The sequence below is a fragment of the Chiloscyllium plagiosum genome, unplaced genomic scaffold, assembly GCF_037043375.1.
Source record: "Chiloscyllium plagiosum isolate Xiang-an unplaced genomic scaffold, Cpla_swu_hap1 HiC_scaffold_27, whole genome shotgun sequence".
Classification (NCBI taxonomy): domain Eukaryota; kingdom Metazoa; phylum Chordata; class Chondrichthyes; order Orectolobiformes; family Hemiscylliidae; genus Chiloscyllium; species Chiloscyllium plagiosum.
The window spans coordinates 43,668,969-43,679,006 of record NW_028270165.1 but is presented as its reverse complement, the minus strand read 5'-3'; the positions used below and the strand labels follow the sequence as shown (position 1 = coordinate 43,679,006).

Sequence of the window (10,038 nt, the reverse complement as noted above, 5' to 3'; positions counted from 1 at the left end):
GATGCGGATTGTGCTTGTCAGCTCTCCTAAAAATTACTTTCCTGCCCGGAAATCGAACCTGGGCCGCGGTCGTCAGCAAGCTTTCACCTGTGCAACCAACAATGTCATTTCTTGTATCCATTGCTCCCGATGCGGTCTCCTCGACATTGGGGAGGCTGGGGACTCCTCGCAGAGTCCAGTCACGGTGCTTGAGGGGATATTTCCAGGACAACCGCAACAATCAACCCCATCGCCCTCTGGCCCAACATTTCAACACCCCCTCCCAATCTGCCGAGGACATGCAAGTCCTGGGCCTCCTCCATCGCCGCTCCCTCCCCACCCGATGCCTGGAGGAAGAACGCCCCATCTTCCGCCTCAGATAAATTCAAACCCAGAACATTAATGTCGACTTCACCAGTTTCCTCATTTCCCCTCCCCACACCTTACTTCAGTTCCAAACTTCCAGCACAGTGCTATCCTCATGACCTGTCCTACCTGCCAATCTCTCTTCCCACCTATCCGCTCCACCCTCCTCTCTGACCTGTCACCTCCATCCCCACCCCCATTCACCTATTATACTCTTTGCTACCTTCGGCCCAGCACACCCCCACCCCCCAATTTATCTCTCCGCCCTGGAGGCGTCCTGCTTCCATTCAGGATGAAGGGCTTTTGCCCGAAAAGTCGATTTTCCTGCTCCTCGGAAGCTGTCTGACCTGCTGTGCTTTTCCAGCACCACTCTGATCTAAACTCTGGTTTCCAGCATCTGCAAACCGCACTTTTGCCTACCCAATAAACCCAGTGTGTCGATTTCACATCAACAAACTGACACAAGCAGACATAACGTGTGCAGAAACCCTAGCCACATTACTTTACATAAAAGACATCTGGGAAATGATGTCCAGACAACTCAACGCTCTCAGCATCATGGTAGCCCACAAACCTACCAACACACTTAAACAGCGGCTAATGAACCTGGAATAGCCTATACAAACAACCCGCAAACGAATTTTATTTACAAAATACCATACAAGGAAATATATACATGAACTCTGCTGCACAGTTCTCTGTGGCAAGAAATGCTGGGATGAGATAAGGAAGATTTTTTTCAGCCAAAACGAATCGGCACTGACTGGACAGCCATTTAAAATCAACGCTGTCAGGCCAGGATGGAAGATCCAACAGGATGAACAGATTTCTTATTTCCTGAAGATTTACAAAGCTGAGACTGGGTTTTGGTGTTTGTTCCCTTTCCACTCCCAGGAGCCGCAGTGGTTGGCGAGGTGAGTTGCAGAAAGTGAAGTATGTCCATGAGCAGCGTGTGGGGCGATTTCAGCTTCCCCTCCTCTGACAGCGCTGTGACGTGGCTCTGATGTTCTCAGGGACACTTACTGACGCAAGACAGTGAAAAGATTCCCATTCCCGCAAATCAGGAATTCAAACCGTATGCCGGCTTCAGGACAATGAGAAAGATTAATTGGAGTGTGTGAAGAAGCTGTGAGCTGCATTTCAAACAGGTAGGTGGAGTCAGATGCGTCATCCATTGCGCCCCTGGCACTGAGCGTACCTGACGCCACCATGCTGCAGAGTTCTGACGTTAACACGGACATGCGCAGCAATGGGAACATTCACAAGAGGAACAGCCAAAGATAATCACCGTCACTGCTTCCCTTCCATTGTCCCAACTTGGTGAAGCAGTATCTTTCACTGGCAAATAAAACACATTCGTCCTCAGGTGCCTGCTTCATTTCGATCACGACTTCACGCCCCTCACTGTTCTCGTCTCATTTCCAAACACTTGGCTCATAGCCTCAAAAGTAGCTCTGTGGGTATCTGCTTGTTCCACCCTGACAGGCAATGGGTTGCAGATTTCCAACCCCTCCACTGATGTGAATCTTAAAGAAGAAACCGGGGAACAGTCTTCCTTTCTTTTTGACGACATTTCTCAACTGTAGTCGGCAAGGTTCACACCTGCGTGGGGAAACCGCAATCGATCTCAAATCCATCGTATTAACCACTCGACCCACGAATAAAGAACCACACTGACAGCTTCATTTTCCAGGTCTCCCTGCCTGTGGAGCTGAGAAAGAGTGAGTTATTGCTGGATTTGTTTGAATACAATCACTTCACAGGTTTCGAAAGGGTTACATATCTGCACATGGCGAGTCTGGTTGTTTCATCACGAAAGATGCAATAAACTTTCAGTTAAAAGCAAAAACAGAAATTGCAGGAGCAACTCAGCAGGTCAGGCACCATCGGTGGAAAGAGAATCAGAGACAATATTTCAGAACTCTGTTTTCTCCCACAGGTACTGCCAAACCGGCTGAGTTCCTCCAGCAGCTCCTCTTTGTGTCTCTGATTCTCAGCATCCGCAGTCCTTTACGTTAGAAATTAAATCAATTCAGCCTCATGTGCAGGAATGAGAATCCTTTCAATTTCCCAAAAAATTGGCAGAGATTTCAAGGCATTTGGAAAAAAAAGTAAAAGTGACATTAGGAAGAACACTTTCTTGTCCCTGTCTGACCATGACAAGGAGGCAGATTCAAGAACACAAAAGGGAATTCGGTGGTCATGTCCAAAGTAACAATGTGGAGATTTACAGGGCGAAGGCAAGAGAATGATACGAATAGAGACTATCATTTACTTGCTGTATAGAACCAGCAGAGCTAATGTGGGCCTCAAATTGTGCTGTGACACGTGTTGTGAATCAGAGTGAACTCACAGTTCAATCAACGGAAGGTGGGGATTTAGAAAAGTTTATATTTATACAATCTCCTCACGTCAACGCAACAACAAAGTGGTTTAATTATCCGCCAGTGGAGAGAACCCGGTTCCTGGAGATGGGACAAAGAGCTGGCTCAGGGATATCAGTCCACATTGCTCTCTTTGCCACGAGTTCAGACGGAGAACATTGGAGGGACAAAGGAGAGAATAACGATCTGTGTCGGAGGGTGACTAACTGTTCATGGAGAGTATTCCTGGCTAACAATAAGTCGTGTGTAACAGCAGACGATGTGATAACAAGGCCTCGTGTGGGTGTGGTCGGGATGAAGAGCATGCGGGAGTTCGGGTCCAAATAATATTGAACTCGATCTTGAAGACTGGAGGATTCCAAACGGAAAATGAGGCGCTGGTCTTCCATCTGGAGCGGAGCTTTGCTGGAACACTGCTGCATGCCTGAGACAGAGATGTGGGCCAGGGAACAGGGTGGCGTGTTAAAGTGACAGGCAACCAGAAGCTCATCGCCTCTGGGTGGGCTCAAACCACCAACCTTTCGGTTAACAGCCGAACGCGCTGACCAATTGCGCCACAGAGACAGGCGATGACATGGGCTGCGCCATCGCTTAGGGAAGGCTATTAGTGAATTCATAATTCAGCCTCCCGACCTCGAATTCCAGTTGTCGTCTATCAGTTTTACTTTTCCATAATAAAGCCTGGGACATTCATTGTGGAGACACCGGGGACAGGCTGGAAACACATCCATGTCAGGAGGAACTAGCTTTCTTACTCCGGGACGTCACCCTTCGAGCCTTTCCATGTTTTGCCTGTTCCCGAGTTCTCTCATTGGCTCGGAGGCGAGAAGGTGTTTGAATTCCTGATGTGCAGGAATGACAATTCTTTCAATGTCTCAGATCAGGTCATGTCCCGAGAACATCAGAGTCAATCTCCCGGCCTCTTCAACAAGGGGACGCTGTCTGCACTGTATCTACTCAGTCGGACAGTTCATCTTTCATTCTCCTCGAAATCCGCTTCCCAAAGAGTTTCAAAAGATTCACAAAGCTGGAGACTGGGATTTCTGTTTTGCTTCATGAACATTTTTCCATTTCCTAACTGACAATATTTTGCCAAAACCTCTTCCCAATTGTACGCCATGATTCATTTCCAGGGATGAGGAATTTCCATTTTGGAGAGACATTTCCAAGGTTGGGAATGTTCGCTTTGGAGCAAAGAAGGTAAACTGGAGAGTTCCTGGGGCGGTTGGTCATGATGGGAGAAGAAGCGGTGGGAATGGGCAGATTAATGATCAGAAGAATCAATTGCCACTGACCAGAGTCAGTTACCAGAGGACAGGGAATGAAGTTCTTGAATGAAAAGCAGCACCTGTGCCGAATAAACACAGAGAATACTGCAGAAAGCCAACAGGTCGAGCAGCATCTGTGGAAAGGTAAACAGAGCTGACGTTGTGAGGCTGGTACGTTGTTTGTTCACAACCCGAGTTTCCTGCATGGCAATCAATTCCCAGACATGAGAAAACTGGATTTTATCGAGACGGGTTTTGTGAAGTTTGAGCGATAATGCAGCCAAAAGGAAGTCATTTAAAATCGCCAGTGAAGAAAGCATAGTCAGCAGGTTACCACCCTGAGCGGGGGAGCCCCAAAGGATCTCTACGCCAGCACCTTAAGTGTTCGGCGACAACGACACGCCCAAAGTTGTGGTCTAAAATTTCTCATGGAATGGTTCTAACAGGAAAGGTGAGTATTGGGCTTGTCCTGTCCGCGCCATAGCCCCAACGTATTCTGTTCCCCTGGATTTGATCAGGACAGAGGAGGCTGATGGGAGATCGAACTGAACTACACACATTGATGAGGGATAGAGCGGGTGGGAAGGATCCATTCCCATGCGTAGAGAGATTAATAATCAGGGCCTAAAATAAGGAGCCACTTCAAGAAATTTGGGGTTCATTCAGCAAAGCTAATGTAGAACTGTTCACAGAAAATTCTGATGAAAGTCTCTCGAATTATTTTGATGAGAAGTGTTGATGATGCTAATACAATCGGTAGGATGAACGTAGATTGGTAAATGTATTTGGTGACAGTTCTGTTCTCGCCCTGTGAGCGAAACCTGGATCTGAAGGAATAAAAGGGACATTAACAACATCGATCTGAAATTGGATACGTGACAAGAAACAGAGCCATCATTAACAGTTGGCTTTTGAACTGGAGAAGGTTTCTCGTGAAATTAGCTTGAGGCTTGAGGTATGCAAGGTCAAGATAATTTAGGTAAAACACGGAAACGCTATCCTCATTAGCAGACAGTGAAAGGATTACAAGACGCAAATTAAACATTTTCAACAAGTGATACAGTGGACTGGGAAGATAAGTATTATAAACTGTGAACAACAAAGTTCTTGAGCACAACACTTACATTCAAAGACGAAAACATCCAGGTCCTGATTAATCAGATTGCATTGTGGTGCTTTTCTGCAAAACATCCACTTGCAATATCCTACAAAAGAGTGACAAAACCCATCCCTGTCAGCCCTGGATCGAAAAAGGGATGAACGTTTGCTGATTTTCTGAAGATTCACAAAGCTAAGACTGGGTTTTGGTGATTGTTTCCTTTCCACTCCCAAGAGCCGCAGTGGTTGAGGCGGTGAGTTGGGGAAAGTAAAATGTGGCCGTGAGCAGCGTGTGGGGCTATTTCAGCTTCCCCTCATCTGACAGCGCTGTTTCTTGACTCTGACGTTCTCGGGGACACTTACTGACGTGAGACAGTGAAAAGATTCCCATTCCCGCAGATAGGGAATTCAAACCATATGCCGGCTTCAGGACAATAAGAAAAATTAATTGGGGTGTGTGAAGAAGCTGTGAGCTGCATTTCAAACAGGTAGGTGGAGTCAGATGCGTCATCCATTGCGCCCCGCTCCTGTGCGTATCTCACGCCACCATGCTGCAGAGTTCTGACGTTAACACGGACATGCGCAGCAATGGGAACCTTCACAAGGTGAACAACCAAAGATAATCACCGTCATGATTCCCTTCCACAGGCCCAACTTTGTGAAGCAGTATCTTTCACTGGCAAAGGAAACACCCTTGTCCTCAGGTGCCTGCTTCATTTCGATCACGATTTCATGCCCCTCACTGTTCTAATCTCATTTCCAAACACTTTGCTCACAGCCTCAAACGAAGCTATGCGGGTATCTGCTTGATCCACCAGAACAGGCAGTGGGTTGCAGATTCCAGACCAGCCCCAATGTGAGTGAAATACCTTTCCCCCTCCACTGATTTGAATCTTAAAGAAGAAGCCGGGGAGCAAGCTCCCTTTCTTTTCGACGACATTTGTCATTTTGTAGTCGGCAGGGTTCACACCTGCGTGGGGAAACCGCAATGGATTTCAAGTCCATCGCATTCGCCACTTGGCCCACCAATACAGAACCACACTGACAGCTTCACTTCCCAGGTCTCTCTGCCTGTGGAGCTGCGAAAGAGTGAATAATCGCAGAGTTTGTTTGAATCCAATCACTTCACAGTTATTCGAAAGAGTTAAATATCTGCACACGGTGTTTGCAGATATTTAGGTGTTTCATCCCAAAAGATGAAATGAACTTTCAGTTCAAAACAAAACTAGAAATTGCAGGAGGAAATCAGCAGGTCAGGCGACATCCGTGGAAAGAGAATCAGATACAACATTTCGGAATTCTGTTTTCTCCGACAGGTACTGTCAAACCTGGCGAGTTTCTCTTTTTGTCTCGGCTTCTCCGCATCCGCAGTCCCTGACATTCGACATTAATTCAATTCAAAAACCCCTTTGTGGAGAAGATTTCCGTTTGGGGAACATTTTCCTGACCCCATCAAAAGCGCACAGCTGTGAAACCAAGGAAGAATAGCGAACACACCGCCCTCTGGGTGGGCTCGAAGCACCAACCTTTCGGTTAACAGCCGAACACGCTGACCAATTGCGCCACAGAGACAGGCGTTGGCGCGGTCTGCGCCATCGCATAGGGGAGGCTATTAGTGAATTCATAATTCAGCCTCCACGCCTGGAATTGCAATTGTCATCTATCAGTTTTACTTTTCCATAGTAAAGCCTCGGAGATTTATTGTGGAGACACCGGGGACAGTCTGCAGACACATCCATGTCAGGAGGAACTAGCTTTCTTACTCCGGGGCCGTCGCCCTTCGAGCCTTTCAGTGTTTTGCCTGTTCCCGATTTCTCTCATTGGCTCGGAGGCGAGAAGGGGTTTGAATTCCTGATGTGCAGGAACGACAATTCTTTCAATGTCTCAGATCAGTTCATGTCCCGAGAACCTCAGAGTCAATCTCCCGGCCTCTTCCACAAGGGGACGCTGTCTGGACTGTCTCTACTCAGTCGGACAGTTCATCTTTCATTCTCCTCGAAATCCGCTTCCCAAAGAGTTTCAAAAGATTCACAAAGCTGGAGACTGGGATTTCTGTTTTGCTTCATGAACATTTTTCCATTTCCTAACTGACAATATTTTGCCAAAATCTCTTCCCAATTATACACATTGCGTCATGTACAGGGATGAGGAATTTCCATTTTGGAGAGACATTCCCAAGGTTGGGAATGTTCGCTTTGGAGCAAAGCAGGTTAACTGGAGATTTCCTGGGGCTGTTGGTAATGATGGGAGAAGAAGCGGTGGGAATGGGCAGATTAATGATCAGAACAATCAATTGCCACTGACCAGAGTCAGTTACCAGAGGACAGGGATTGAAGTTCTTGAATGAAAAGCAGCACTTGTGCCGAATAAACACAGAGAATACTGCAGAAAGCCAACAGGTCGAGCAGCATCTGTGGAAAGGTAAACAGAGCTGACGTTGTGAGGCTAGTACGTTGTTTGTTCAGAACCCGAGGATCCTGCATGGCAATCAATTCCCAGACATGAGAAAACGTGGCTTTATTGAGCCGGGTTTTGTGAAGTTTGAGCGATAGTGCAACCAACAGGAAGTCATTTAAAATCGCCAGCGAAGAAAGCATAGTCAGCAGGTTACCAGCCTGGGCGGGGGAGCCCCAAAGCATCTCTACGCCAACACCTTAAGTGTTCGGCCACAGCTAAGCGCCCAAAGTTGTGGTCTAAAATTTCTCATGGAATGGTTCTAACAGGAAAGGTGAGTATTGGGCTTGTCCTGTCCGCGCCATAGCCCCAACGTATCCTGTTTCCCTGGATTTGATCAGGACAGAGGAGGCTGATGGGAGATCGAACTGAACTACACACATTGATGAGGGATAGAGCGGGTGGGAAGTATCCAATCCCATGCGTAGAGAGATTAATAATCAGGGCCTAAAATAAGGAGCCACTTCAAGAAATTTGGGGTTCATTCAGCAAAGCTAATGTAGAACTGTTCACAGAAAATTCTGATGAAAGTCTCTCGAATTATTTTGATGAGAAGTGTTGATGATGCTAATACAATCGGTAGGATGAACGTAGATTGGTAAATGTATTTGGTGACAGTTCTGTTCTCGCCCTGTGAGCGAAACCTGGATCTGAAGGAATAAAAGGGACATTAACAACATCGATCTGAAATTGGATACGTGACAAGAAACAGAGCCATCATTAACAGTTGACTTTTGAACTGGAGAAGGTTTCTCGTGAAATTACCTTGAGGCTTGAGGTATGCCAGGTCAAGATAATTTAGGTAAAACACGGAAACGCTTTCCTCATTAGCAGACAGTGAAAGGATTACAAGACGCAAATTAAACATTTTCGATAAGTGATACAGTGGACTGGGAAGATAAGTATTATAAACTGTGAACAACAAAGTTCTGGAGCACAACCCTTTCATTCAAAGACCGAAAACATCCAGGACCTGATTAATCAGATTGCATTGTGGTGCTTTTCTGCAAAATATCCACTTGCAATATCCTACAAAAGAGTGACAAAACCCATCCCTGTCAGCCCAGGATAGAAAATCCGAAGGGATGAACGTTTGCTGATTTTCTGAAGATTCACAAAGCTAAGACTGGGTTTTGGTGATTGTTTCCTTTCCACTCCCAGGAGCCGCAGTGGTTGAGGCGGTGAGTTGGGGAAAGTAAAATGTGGCCGTGAGCAGCGTGTGGGGCTATTTCAGCTTCCCCTCATCTGACAGCGCTGTGACTTGACTCCGATGTTCTCAGGGACATTGACTGACGCGAGACAGTGAAAAGATTCCCATTCCCGCAGATCGGGACTTCAAACCGTATGCCGGCTTCAGGACAATGAGAAAGATTAATTGGGGTGTGTGAAGAAGCTGTGAGCTGCATTTCAAACAGGTAGGTGGAGTCAGATCCGTCATCCATTGCGCCCGGGCCCTGTGCGTATCGAACGCCATCATGCTGCAGAGTTTCTGACGTTAACACGGACATGCGCAGCAATGGGAACCTTCACAAGGTGAACAACCAAAGATAATCACCGTCACTGATTCCCTTCCACAGGCCCAACTTTGTGAAGCAGTATCTTTCACTGGCAAAGGAAACACCCTTGTCCTCAGGTGCCTGCTTCATTTCGATCACGATTTCAAGCCTCTCACTGTTCTAATCTCATTACCAAACACTTGACTCAGCCTCAAAGGAAGCTCTGCGGGTATCTGCTTGTTCCACCCGAACAGGCAGTGAGTTGCAGATTCCCACCAGTGAGTGAAATACCTTTCCCCCTCCACTGATTTGAATCTTAAAGAAGAAGCCGGGGAGCAAGCTCCCTTTCTTTTCGACGACATTTGTCATTTTGTAGTCGGCAGGGTTCACACCTGCGTGGGGAAACCGCAATGGATTTCAAGTCCATCGCATTAACCACTCGGCCCACGAATGCAGAACCACACTGACAGCTTCACTTCCCAGGTCTGTCTGCCTGTGGAGCTGCGAAAGAGTGAATCATCGCAGAGTTTGTTTGAATCCAATCACTTCACAGTGATTCGAAAGGGTTAAATATCTGCACACGATGTTTGCAGATATTTAGGTGTTTCATCCCAAAAGATGAAATGAACTTTCAGTTCAAAACAAAACTAGAAATTGCAGGAGAAAATCAGCAGGTCAGGCAACATCCATGGAAAGAGAATCAGATACAACATTTCAGAAATCTGTTTTCTCCGACAGGTACTGTCAAACCTGCCGAGTTTCTCTTTTTGTCGCGGCTTCTCCGCATCCGCAGTCCCTGACATTCGACATTAATTCAATTCAAAAACCCCTTTGTGGAGAAGATTTCCGTTTGGGGAACATTTTCCTGACCCCATCAAAAGCGCACAGCTTTGAAACCAAGAAAGAACAGCGAACACACCGCCCCTGGGTGGGCTCGAACCACCAACCTTTCAGTTAACAGCCGAACGCGCTGACCAATTGCGCCACAGAGAC

At 46.8% G+C, this 10,038-nt stretch overlaps 2 non-coding genes across 2 annotated transcripts; both read right to left on the bottom strand.

The window, feature by feature from the left end:
* Positions 1-3,219: 3,219 nt before the first annotated feature.
* trnan-guu (transfer RNA asparagine (anticodon GUU)) lies at positions 3,220-3,293 on the bottom strand. Its single transcript has one exon. It is a non-coding gene; the product is annotated as a tRNA-Asn (tRNA).
* A 6,671-nt stretch (positions 3,294-9,964) lies between these two features.
* On the bottom strand, positions 9,965-10,038 carry trnan-guu (transfer RNA asparagine (anticodon GUU)). Its single transcript has one exon. It is a non-coding gene; the product is annotated as a tRNA-Asn (tRNA).